Consider the following 14,079-nt stretch of genomic DNA (forward strand, 5'->3'; position numbering starts at 1 on the left):
TGGTATCTTAATCAGAATGGGCTTCCCTAAGGAGGTGCTAGCAGATAGAGGTACAAACGTCATGTCTGGTTACCTGAAACACGTGTGAAGTGACCTACACGGTCACTACTCCCTACTATCCACAATGTAATGGCCTTTTTGAAAGATTCAATAAGACCATAAAAGGTATGATTGGTGGACTCCCTGAAAAACTCAGAAGGAGATGGGATGTCTTACTGCCAAGCCTGCTTTTTGCCTACAGGAAAGTGACACAAAGTGGAGTGGGGTTCTCCCCATTTGATTTTTTGTTTAGTCATCCTGTTAGGGGACCACTGTGCCTTGCAAAGAAGGAATGGCAGAGACCTCTCGTTGAACCTAAACAGGACATAGTGGACTATGTATTTGGCCTCCGCTCCTGGATGGCTGAATACATGGAGAAAGCAAACCAAAACCTTGAGGTCAGCCAAAAGCTCCAGATGCAATGACATGACCAAAAGGCTGCTATCAATCAATCAAATGAACTTTATTCAGTTTCACTTCGGAGAACCATAAAAGTTACAAAAATTACATGTACCTAAAAACAGTAATACGTTAAAACATGATTTAAAAAGTAAAACCCCATACACAATTTATAAATAGAACCCAATTAGCAACCTCCCAAATTAATCAGTGACCATAAAGTGCAATGTGCCAGGAGAACATATCTTCCTATCATACTTTATGGGGCCAGCTAAGCCTTCAAAACTAATAAATCCTACATAGATCATCTATTGTCTAAACATCCATACAGGCCCTGGATTTCACAGTAGATTTTAAAAACCCCACTATAAAAATAATACAATCCTCTTTCAACAGTTGAAGATACATAAGGGCAGGACGGGCCTGAATAAAATTCATTCTTTATAAAATGGGAACCAAGAAATGCCTTCGAGGGGTTTCATAAAACTTACATAAAAACATAAAATGCAGCAGATCCTGTGGAGACTGTCCGTCGCAGTCACAGGGAGCTAGCACTTGACCTCTACTGCATCCCTTCGGCCTAGCTAACAGGAGGTGAAAAAGGTTAATCCGAAACCTAGTTAATAAAAACCTCTCATGTTTTGATAAAAACCCCATAAGGTAAGGTTCCGTTGTCGGGGTTGTTTTAAGCATTAAAAACGTACGAACACTAGGTTTCAACATCTCCTGCTCCTCCCTGTCCAATTTTCTTAAGGTTAAGAAGGCTACCCTAATTAATTCCACATCCTTCTTAATAATGGATTCGGGCTTAAAAAATAAATCAACACGCCCTACCCCTTCAAGGCTACTTTCTAATATAGTTAAGCCAAGGAATTCGGGATGCATTATCAAGGGACATACACTCTCTTAAAATTAAATGGTTAAGAGTTAACTCCTTGTTCAGCCAACACTTCAACCAAAACACAAGAGGGCGCAGAGCCAGGACATCACTTAGATAGGGGACCCCAATTCCTCATGGGTCGCTATGTTAGATATTCCGTGCGGAACACACAACAAGCGCTTCAAAAAGTCATTCTCAGCCACCTGGAGGGAATCCGCAGCAATGTGTCCCCAAATTTCACTTCCATAGCTAGCTATGGCCATGCTTTTGGCTTGATAAACTTTCAACATGGCTCCAATTGGTTTCTTCCCTAATTTTGAGGCGAAATTGAAAATGGCCGCATTCACCCGGGCCAACTCCCCCCTTTTCCTCAAGATTAATGGACCCCATTTTAAATGATCATCAAAGAGAACCCCTAAATAGGAAAAAACATTGGTGCGGGGGATTTTAGCAGGGCCAACTCTAAATTGAAAACTTTTTTTAGGTCGTTGCCCCACTTGCATTATATAAGATTTAGAATTATTTATTGCCAGGTCCCGGTCCGTCATAAATTTAGAGAATGCCTTTAATAGAGATAGCAACCCTAGTGCAGTCCTAGATATAAGGACGGCATCGTCTGCATAAAGCAGGACGGGGATGCCACGCCGCCCTGCACACGGGTAGTCTATCACGGTGGCTCTTAGTGCAGTATCCAGATCATTGATATAAAGATTAAACAAGAATGGGGCCAAGATGCAACCTTGCCGCACTCCCCTCCTTGTCGCCAGGTCCCTAGTGACCCGAAGGTCCTGAGAAAACCTGACGTTAGCCTTAGTTGACTTATGCAAGTCCTCTTAAAAATTAACAATACTGATATCCACCCCCATTGCCCTCATGGACTGCCACAATTTAACCCTGTTGACACAGTCAAATGCAGAGGACAAGTCCATGAAGGCAAGGTAGACAGTGCCGGGGCGGGCAACCGTATATTTGCTCAATATCAAAGATAAATTGAGACCCTGAGCAACGGTTGAAAGTCCCGACCGAAACCCAAACTGGACATCCGACAGGATCTTATGCTCCTCCGCCCATGTGGATAATCTCTGCAAGAGAATACATCCTACAACCTTAACCACTGAGTCAAGGAGGGAGATTGGCCTGTAACAGTGAGGGCTATTCCTGTCACCCTTCTTAAAGACAGGGACTATGGTGGAAGAGGCCCAAGACTGAGGGCAACCGTTCTTTGCAGCTGTGTTAAACACAGCCGCCAGTACCGGGGCCCAGAACGAAGGGTCAGACTTAAACAGGTCCGGAGGAATACCATCTGGGCCCGGCGCTGTATTAGTGGATAGCCCTGCAATGCCTGCCACAACCTCACTCTGATCAAAAATCATTACCGGGACATTTATATCCCGACCTTCTTGACAAGTGTTCTCCATAGGGCTGTCAAACATAGATTTAAAATAGAGCACCCATTCCTCCTCAGTAATATGGGAATCTAAAGCCCCCCCCACTTCCTGACCAAAAAGGGGGCGATTCACGACACTCCAAAACCTAGAGCTGATCCTGAGAGTGCATGAGTCGATCAACTCCCTCCAAGCCTCCTCCTTCAGGGCACCCTTCCGACTAACCAAGGCTGATTTATATTCTTTACGGCATACACGTACCTCGATTTGATTTCTTGGATTGGCTGACAGAGCTTCCCCCAACTTTTTCGCCACCCGAGAGCAGTGAGATTCAAACCATCTGGGGCCGGAAGTAGCCGTTCTACCAGCCGGGCCACTTAGGATTTCACCAACTTTACGCACTATGGATTCATACGCGCCAATAATTTCCCTGGGAGAAGAACCTGCAGAAGTGCATAGTGCTAACTCAGGAGCACAAGCTACATTTACTTTACTATAAAACTTGTCTGGGGAGATCTGGGACCATTTAAGTCATCGTTTGCCATCAATTGGTCTAAGTATACCCCTGCTTGTTACCTCGCCAATTCGTGCTGATAATGGGCCCTGCATATAGACACATTGGGGCATATCAACAAGGGCTTTATCTCTGCTTTTCTGGCTTTAAAAGCCAAAAAAGCAGAGATAAAACTAGCGCCCTATCAGCAACAGGGTGCTAACACGCAAATTTGCATGTTAGCACCCTTTTACTCTACGCTTCCCCTTGCATCTCTAATGAGATGCAAAGGGGGCATTCCAGAGTAAAATAATAGGAGAAATGTCGCTAAGCGACATTTCTCCTATTATCAAGGATATCGCTAACCCTGTTAGAGATAAAAAAAAAAGCAGCGCTAACCGCGGTTAACGCTGCTTTTTTGCGTCTGGTATTTTTCTGACTTAGCCATGATATCCTATGTAAGGTGGATATCATGGCTAAGTATATCTATCCCTATCAGCAAACTATCGCCAAACCTTGTGGGATTATCGCTGTATTTCCAGCGATAATCTCACAATTGGCAGCTTGCGCTCTGAATTTTATCGCTTTGGACATAAACGTTGCTATTAGCACGCTATATCCGTGATAAAATTCCGAGTTGGCCGGCCATAATTATCCTCATGCTAAGAGCGCTGAGCGATAATTATCGCCAGCCCTTGCTGATATGCCCCAAAGTGGGTTATGGTCACCATATTCGCTCTCAACAATGTTAAAACCATGAAATAAGGTTTGTAGGGAAGAAGAAATTAAAATAAAATCTATGAACGACCCCCTACCATTCCCTTTAAAAGTTGGCACAGGAAAAATAGTGTGCGGGGCAGCTAAGGACATCAAGGCCATCATATCCAATTCATTTAACAAATTATTCAGCGATTCTCCCTGGGCATGATGTTCAAAATGAAACCCCTTCATAACGGAACAGCCCAACTCAGATATACAGGATAGCATTGAATTTCCACATGGATGGATGTTAAAATCACCAAAAAACATAAGATTATGTAGAACCAAAAGACTGTCTAATAAATGTGCCCAGGGTGGTGATGTTACAGGCACCATATGGATAGGCCACAGAGTTGTAAAAATTAATAAGTCCCCATCTAGTGTCTCCCTTTTTGGCTATCAGTGCCAGAATTCCTGGGTTTGTGGTCGGCACAACCTGAATCTGACAATTGACTGCCAAACATATAAATACAACTAAACCTCCCTTAGGTCTTCCATTCGCCGAAGGAGTAGCTGGGACAAAGAAAGCCTTATACCCTTCCAAAAATAGATCACAATCCACGACCATGTTTCTTGGAAACTAATTACAGGGAATTACTTCACAAATTGCACCCATAATGGGTCTTGGAGCTTATTTGCCAACCCTGCAATGTTCCAAGATGTAAAATTATTGGATATTTCCCCTATACCCCTCTCAGCTACCTCTATTGGGAACTGACTATGTGCAACAAGCTCATTATCAGAGAGCGTAGGGATCCTTAGTCAGTCACACTCCTCCAACCCTGTTAAAGCAGAAAATCTGTTATTTAATTCCAGCGAAGGGCAGGCGCCAAACTGACCATCTGTTGCAAATGATGGATAAACCATGGGAATAGGCTGTTGCCAGGGTACTAGTCCATTTGGCCACCCACCTCGAGGAGCTGCCGTAGGGACATTGTGAAACATTTCCCTAGAAGTAACAGGTTTATAAAAGAAACCCAATGGAAGGGCCCTAATGACAGATCCAGAATTGGAAGGAGCCTGACAAGTGTCCCTGGATAAGATCCTGCCCGCAGAATGGGGGTTATCAAAGTTTATAATGACACAGTCACCCGTGCCCGTTTTACGCGAACTTCCAATCCAACCCATCCTACGTGCCATAAGAATGTTTTTAGCCACACGGTCACCCAGAATGGTGTTATGTGCAAACCAATGAGATAATTTATTTTTCAGCTGCCCGAAGACCTCACTAGCAACTTGGGGGAGAGAAGGAACACTCACAAAACCACTATGTAAGGAGTAGATTCCGGTGGCAGGTCTATTACTGGAAGACTTGTTGGCTGTATCTCCCTTTTCTCCAGCCTCCCAACCCTTGGAGGCACAGAACCTGCTCTTGAGGGGGACTGACCAGTACAGGTTGGGATGTCAACACTACTAAGCGCAATGTTATTAAAACTACTCTTATCTGAAGCCTGTCTGTTTGCAGTAGAACTAACAGACAAGCCCACCCCTGTACCTGTCTCCACAATATTTGATGGATCCGCACTAGTCTTCAAGCTGGCTGCCAGTATAGCCGGGGGGTTGCTGCTAACCATCTCTTCCATCTTGGCTTCTAAAATACTTATTTTTTGCAGGATAGGTTCCAGTACGGTTGACATCATAGTTTCGAGCCTGCCCCAGAAGTTCCCCTCCTGTGTGCTATCGGCGAGCTGCCCTGACGTCATGTGAAACGTGGGGTCAGGGGAACCCTCGTTAGGTACACTTGCAGTAATAACGGGTAGTACTTTCTTCCCAATTATTCTCTGGGCAGATTTACTTTGTTTCAATGTTCCTCGACTCTTCCTTTTTCTAGGGAGGGGTTCATTAATGCGATCCGGTCTAAGTTTGACTTTCTGCCCTCTGGTCGTAACTTTAGGTCTAACAGGGCTGGTTTCTGGGTCAGTAGATGCAAAGGAGACAATATCTGTCACTGGATCCAAAGCAACATGTGGAGACTGACTAGTCCGGGATGGGGATACAAACGATTCAGGGATTGCAGGAGTTAAGGAAAATCTACTCTGCGAGGGTAGGAGCCCAAAGGATAGCCTTCACTCAGTAAGCTTTATCTCGTTAATGAGGGCTGATTCTGCCCTCAATTGGAAAGCATCTAAGGTCCCTACCACACCCCTACCTGTGCTAGGCTTATGCTTACTCATGTTAAACGTATATATACACACTATTTATATTATATTAACCAAGCAATACAATACTGTTCCCAGAAAGAAAAACCCCGTAACCAAGTTCTTAAAAAGGTAGCCAGACCGGCCTCTTGCGGGCACACACAGACGATGGTCGTGCCTCACTCCACGGCAGCTGATGGAGATTGGGGTGATGCAGTGCTGTGCACCCTGGGACACTGAGTCCCACCAGGGTCTCGTAAGGGCTGTAGTCCGTAGTCCGTGCCCCTGTAAGTCCCACTGGCAGAGAGTCAAAGAAGTAGCCCTGAGCACAAACAGCCTCGGTTCCCGCTTTCAATTGGCTCCTAATGCCAGTTAAAATCCTCGGACCTGGGGGTTAGGGGAGTGGCCCTGCCCTGCCTCTTCCTGGCAATGACAGGCGCGCGCTGTGGGAGGTGGGCTTGACTTTTATGGCACCTCCGGGCGCGAGTGCAGCGTCAGGGAGGCACGGGGCTGCTGGGGGATGTAGTTTCAGCCGTTCCCCTCACGGCGTGGTGATGATAAACGTGGCCGTTACCCTCACGGCAAAAGGTACCAGGTTAGAGCCGTTCCCCTCACGGCAGTGGGCAGAGCAAAGCCTGGTGGCAAAACAACTTTTCAAACGTGTCAATCTTCTCGCCCCAGAGGCTCCCCCACTATCTGCTAACTGGGCTCAAGGGGGAAAGGGGGCTACCTCTGTCACCCTCTCATTCAGGCCGGGTGTGAATGGGTATCACAAGGGGTTCGGCAAAGCTATACGCTGTGGCATATTAATGCTGGTAACTCACCCTGCCCCACAGTCTTCACTGAGCCCAGGTATCGCTGCTGTCTGGGTTCTCCGCCGCTAATCCAATGCGGGTGTCAGCGTTCTCCCCCTCGCGATTTGCTCTGAGTCTTTCTTGCCTCCAGCGTCCCCAAGTCCGAATGCCGGGCTCCTATCGTTGCCAGCAAATCCCGGTGAATTAATTCGACCAAGCAGGTGGGTCCGGGAGCAAGCTTTGTCACGTCAAGCGCCCGCTCACGTTTGTATCGGGCTCTGCGAGCACTGTCGTCTCACAGCTCTAACCTTCCTCTCTCCTCCCAATGTCAATGTGAGTCGTCCCAGAATCGGCCCGTTTCCCTGAGCTCCAACGTCGCTTGCACCTCACCTCGCTATGAATGAACCTGACTGCTATGATGGAGTTCCAACCAGGGCAGAAGGTATGGGCTTTGGAGCCTGTGGCCCCTTGTGTCCTCCAAGATAAGTGGAGTGGACCCTACCCCATCCTAGAAAGAAAAGAGGAGGTCACCTACCTGGTGGACATTAGCTCTTGCAGAATTCCCATGAGAGTCATCCATGTGAACCGCCTTAAACCCTATCATGACAGGGCAGATGTGTCCATGCTTATGGTTACGGATGAGGATCAGGAAGCAGAGACTGAACCTCTCCCTGACCTCCTGTCCAACAACCCAAAAGATGGGTCAGTGGAAGGAGTGGTCTTGCCAAACACCCTCACTACCCAACAGCAGACTGACTGCAGGCATGTCCTGAACCAGTTTGCTGAGCTCTTCTCCTTGACCCTAGGTCAGTCTAGCTGGTGAACCATTAATGTGGACACTGGTGAAAGCATGCATGTTAAAAACAAAATCTACAACAGTCTGATCATGGGAAACAGCATCAAAGCTGAAGTAAGAACGATTCTGGAATTGGGATTCCTAAAGCTATCCAAGAGAGAGCCCCTGTGCCAGCCCCGTGGTGTTAGTCCCCAAGCCTCATACCCAGGTAAAAAAAGAGATAAGGTTCTCTGTGGACTATAGGGGCCTCAATGTAGTGACCCAGACGTGGGTCCCTTGCTCACTTTGCCACTGGATTCAAGCTAGCCTGGCCAATGAAGGGTGTTACCCAGAAACTGGTCCCAGGATGCTTGTTTCCGGTTCAGGGAAGACCTGGCTTGGCAGTTCGGGCTGGACTGTTCACATTAGGCACAGGGTCAAGACTGATTTGCATATAGCTGGGTCTGAACTGAGGTGGCGAAGTGAGCTAAAGAATGATGATGGATTGAACCCAGATCTGTAACTGGGGGTGAGTGTCTGAAAGGTTTCAGCACTCCGTCCATCATCTCCTTGTGTTTGCTTTGTTCGCCCTAAGTTGGCAGGGTATGCCCAGACGTGGGTCCCTTGCTCACTTTGCCACTGTTCAAGCTAGCCTGGCTGATGAAGGGTGTTACCCAGAAACCGGTCCCAGGATGCTTATTTCCGGTTCAGGGAAGACCTGGCTTGGTAGTTCAGGATGGACTGTTCCCATGAGGCAGAGGGTCAAGACTGATTTGCATATAGCTGGGTCTGAACTGAGGTGGTGAAGTGAGCTAAAGAATGATGATGGATTCGACCCAGATCTGTGACTGGGGGTCAGTGTCTGAAAAGCTTCAGCACTCCGTCCATCATCTCCTTGTGTTTGCTTTGTTCGCCCTAAGTTGGCAGGGTATGCCCAGACGTGGGTCCCTTGCTCACTTTGCCACTGGATTCAAGCTAGCCTAACTGATGAAGGGTGTTACCCAGAAACCGGTCCTAGGATGCTTGTTTCCGGTTCAGGGAAGACCTGGCTTGGCAGCTTGGGCTGGACTGTTCCCATGAGGCACAGGGTCAAGACTGATTTCCATATAGCTGGTCTGAACTGAGGTGGCGAAGTGAGCGAAAGAAAGATGATGGATTCAACCCAGATCTGTGACTGGGGGTGAGTGTCTGAAAAGTTTCAGCAATCCGTTCATCATCTAATTGTGTTTGCTTTGTTCGCCCTAAGTTGGCCGGGTATGCCCAGACGTGGGTCCATTGCTCACTTTGCCACTGTTCAAGCTAGCCTGGCTGATGAAGGGTGTTACCCAGAAACCCGTCCCAGGATGCTTGTTTCCGGTTCAGGGAAGACCTGGCTTCACAGTTCGGGCTGGACTGTTCCCATGAGGCACAGGGTTAAGACCGATTTGCATATAGCTGGGTCTGAACTGAGATGGCAAAGTGAGCTAAAGAATGATGATGGATACGACCCAGATCTGTGACTGGGGGTGAGTGTCTGAAAAGTTTCAGCGCTCCGTCCATCATCTCCTCGTGTTTGCTTTGTTCGCCCTAAGTTGGCAGGGTATGCCCAGACGTGGGTCCCTTGCTCACTTTGCCACTGGATTCAAGCTAGCCTGACTGATGAAGGGTGTTACCCAGAAACCGGTCCTAGGATGCTTGTTTCCGGTTCAGGGAAGACATGGCTTGGCAGTTTGGACTGGGCTGTTCCCATGAGGCACAGGGTCAAGACTGATTTGCATATAGCTGGTCTGAACTTAGGTGGCGAAGTGAGCTAAAGAAAGATGATGGATTCAACCCAGATATGTGGCTGGGGGTGAGTGTCTGAAAAGTTTCAGCAATCCGTTCATCATCTCCTTGTGTTTGCTTTGTAAAGGAAGAATGGCAGAGACCTCTCGTTGAACTTAAACAGGACAAAGTGGACTATGTATTATGCCTCCGCTCCGAATACATGGAGAAAGCAAACTAAAACCTTGAGGCCAGCCATGAGCTCTGGAAGCAATGGTATGACCAAAAGGCTCCTATGGTGGAGTTCCAACCAGGGCAGAATGTATGGACTTTGGAGCCTGTTGCCCCTTGTGTCCTCCAAGATAAGTGGAGTGACCCTACTCCATCCTAGAAAGAAAAGGGAAGGTCACCTACCAGGTGGACCTTGGCTCTTGCAGGATTCCCATGAGGGTCATCCATGTGAACAGCCTTAAACCCTAATATGATAGGGCAGATATGACCATGCTCATGGTTTCAGATGAGGATCAGGAAGAAGAGAGTGATCCTCTCCCTGACCTCCTGTCCAACAACCCAAAAGATGGGTCAGTGGAAGGAGTGGTCTTGTCAAACACCCTCACTACCCAACAGCATACTGATTGCAGGCAGGTCCTAAATCAGGTTGCTGAGCTCATCTCTTTGACCCTTGGTCAGACTAGCTGGTGCACCCATGATGTGGACACTGGTGAAAGCTTGCATGTTAAAAACAAAATCTACAACAGTCTGATCATGTGAAAGAGCATCAAAGCTGAAGTAAGAAAGATTCTGGAATTGGGATTCATAAAGCTATCTGGGAGCCGCTGGGCCAGCCCAGTGGTGTTAGTCCCCCAGCCTCATACCCAGGGTGGTAGAAAATAGATGAGATTCTGTCTGGACTATAGGGGACTCAATGTAGTGACCAAAACTGATGCACTTCCAATTCCAAGGGCATATGAATTAATTGACAGGTTGGGAGCACCCCAATATCTGAGTACCTTTGATCTCACATGTGGGTACTGGCAGATAGGTCTGACTCCAGGAGCAAAAGAAAGATCTGCATTTTCAACCCCAGAGGGGCATTATCAGTTTACTATGATACCATTTGGGCTGATAAATGCACCTGCCACTTTTCAAAGGTTGGTGAACAAAGTCCTTGCTGGTTTGGAATCCTACAGTGCAGCTTATCTAGATGATATTGCAACCTTTAGCTTCATCTGGCAGGATCACCTGATCCACCTTGGGAAGGATTTAGAGGCTCTGAGAAGTGCAGGCCTCACTATTGAGGCAAGCAAGTGCCAGATTGGACAGAGGAAGGTGTTATACCTGGGCTACCTTGTAGTTGGAGGCCAGTTTCAACCACTACAGCCCAAGATCCAGACCATTCTGGACTGGGTATCTCTCACTACCCAGACTCAAGTCAGGGCCTTCCTTGGCTTGACTGGGAACTATAGGAGGTTTGTGATGGATTACCTTAGACGATAAGCAAGGATCTCCTGTTTGTCTCTCTTTTTTTTTTTTGCAGAGTCTTATATAGCATCTCATCTATCTATCTATCTATCTATCTATCTATCTATCTATCTATCTATCTATCTATCTATCTATCTATCTATCTATCTATCTATCTATTATCTTATCTAGACTTATATAGTCTTAATTCTTTTCCCGTCATTTGTATTCTGCCCTCAATAAGAATGTATGAATTAACTTTTGTTTTGAGACCTTTGTACATGCAGAGGTATGTCTGCTGGACCTAATGCCAATGCTAAACAAATAAATAAATAGGGGCATATTTCACGACCTCACATTAACACTATTGAAACAAAATATTGCCATGAATGGGAAATCTACCACTACACGAAGAATAGAGAAATGGAGACAATAGGTAGCACAATGGCCTGAAATAGATGGGACAGTCCTACACAGGGAAAGGCAAAGAGGGACCATAAAGGTGAACATACCCCAAGCCTATGACCAACTAACACGATCATTCCCTAACAAGAAGCAAATGCAGCTGCATAAGGGCTATCAGCTGCATTGACTTCTATACCAACCCTCCCAACCCGGCTTCCTCCCGAGGCTCCTACCAAATGCAAATTCACACCATGGGGACCGGTGGAAAATCGATGGCTGAGTATATCAACAAAGGATGGAAAATTAGAAATGGAAGATTGTCACCGTCCCCAATAATACTTGCAGTTGGGCTAATATGTTAATATTACTTGTTATGAATGACATGATGAGGAAAAGTATTTTGCATTGCATGACCACGAGATAACACGAGCCATCATTACAGAAATAAAGGAAACAACGCAAAAGATGGAACAACGTGTTTACTCTACACAAAATAACAAAAACGGAATATGTGACTGTGCATATTAAAGAAAGCAATAAAAAATATGTCAAAACATATTGTAATTGCAAGAAAATTAAGCATTGCAAAGGGGTGTCCTTTGGTTTCTGTCAAAACCGTAAAAAAACTTTTGCCCTGAAAAAATTAAGCAAAACAAATATGATTGTTTTCTGTATACAATGCATTAATGGGAAAATAATGTATTCTGTATTAATTCAATACCTAGAGATGCAAAAGAGCCCCTCATGCATTTCAGTGCAAGAACTCCATAGGAGGTTGAAGGATCAACCAAACAGTGCATATCATTGGGCGAGAGAGCAATCCTTTTCTGACTGGAGCCGGAGCCACTCAATCTGTGTCTATTTTAAAGCATTGTCAAAAATACGGAAACAGGCAAGCTGCTCGCTCATGCCAGACCAAACAAATCTAGATCTGAGGGCACAAATAAATGTGTTTTTTCCTTGTTTAAGGTTCCTTTAGGTGCTATCTGGGTGTTGAACGCTGGGCAGCTTGATCTTTCAGCTGTTCCTCTAGTGTGTCTGCATTTCTGTATGATTCAATATTGTCAGGCATCACAAGGGCTTGAAATTGCTAAAAATGCTAAAAGATTCAAAGTTGTTCAAAACAGACGGTACCAAAGCAGATCTAAAAATACTCAGTTTACAGAGTAATCAGTACATCTGAACGAAACGCTTTAACATTTTTGTGATAAATGAAAGGAATGATTGTGAAAACCTACCCTGTCTGCTGACACACCCCTGCCTAAAGGCAACTTCCGTGGTTTCCAATACCTCGCCGTCTTTCTCACTGAGTACACTAGATGGTCACTGGGTGGCGCTGTCGCACTATTCTCACTCCTTTCAACCAGCATGTCGCTTGGAAACCTTTAAAAGTGATGCAGTTCATCCAGTGGCCACGCACAAGCAGCGCTAGCCCACGGTCTGCGCATAATCCCAAAGGAGAGAAAAATAAGCACAGAAGATGAATATTTTATTGGCTTTTTACGTTGCCTTCCTTATTCACCATTAAGAACGTGTTCGGTGAAACCGCCTTTTCATCAACATGGATTATTCCACCAGGACATCTTTCACTCCCTCAGCCTTCCCTGCTCACCTGCCAAGCTCATCTGTCCACTCACAGCCCTCCCCGACCTGCTTCGCTGGCCTCGGCTCGACACAGCATTTTTTTTTCTTCACTTTTTTCTTTAAAGCCCTTTTTTCCTGGCATCCATTCTGGCATCCATTCTTCCCTTCTCCTTCTACCCTTCTCTTTCTCTCCCCTGCATCTCTTATTAACGTCTTCATGTCTGTCTTTTCTTCCTCTCTCTACTCATCTCTGTCCTTCTTTCCCTCCCTTCCTGCAGATTTTCTTTCTTCCACCCTCCACCTCTTCCTTGCCTTTAACTTCACTCCCTCTTTCTATGCTGAAGTATGAAGTATTTTTATTAACCGTTCGATTATTTAAAATCTTTACCAGTAAAACCAGCTAAAATCAATGCCCACCCCCATGCCTCCCCCTTCCTCAGCCATCCTTCTGCTGGGACCCCTATTTCCAATAGCCAATCTTGTTACGAGATCCTTTTTGCCTTTAAACCAGGGGTTGGTTTCATGTTACACCAATATTCCAATAAAACCCATTGAAAATAACTATCTGTCTCTTCTTTGCCCATTGATGTTATTGCTGGTCCCTTATTGTCTGATAAACAGTCTCTTGAGTTTCAAGAGCTAAGGATAGTGCATTTATGAACTCGCTTTTAAGGCCTATCTAATTAAATGGATAAACTTTGCCACTCTTGCGAGAATATGTTTTTGTTTCGGAAAGACACCAGTCTGACGCATCCTTACACGATCTGATGCCAGAGTCCCTTAATATGGGACGAAGCAGCCTTTGTCATTCACTCATCAGTTAAGGGCAGCAACATAAAAGGTGAAACCAGGATTCCCTGTGATAGTTACATAGCCGACAGGAGACTGCACCATCTTCTCGCACCCATACTGGTTTAAAATCCGAAATTCCAAGGGCCGTGAACCTCATAAAAAGAATTTTCCTGCGAGCTTGGGACCCTAGTGCTTCCCGTAGATGCTGTTGAACTTTACCCAAAGTATAGGATTCGTCCAGGGCCATCCTGATGGTATTATGGCGGAGGGGCCCGTTTGCAGTTTCCGGCGCGGTGGCGAACTGCACGCACGCACGCATCTGTGACACCCACCTGTTGCTGTGCCCCCGCCACTGCCACTGCCTTGCTGTTCTGGGTTGCTTTTCCCCCCGCTAGCGCATTGGAGACATCGGCGATTGGAGCGCGGGGGGAG

Source organism: Triturus cristatus, chromosome 9 (assembly GCF_964204655.1).
Source record: "Triturus cristatus chromosome 9, aTriCri1.1, whole genome shotgun sequence".
Lineage (NCBI taxonomy): Eukaryota > Metazoa > Chordata > Amphibia > Caudata > Salamandridae > Triturus > Triturus cristatus.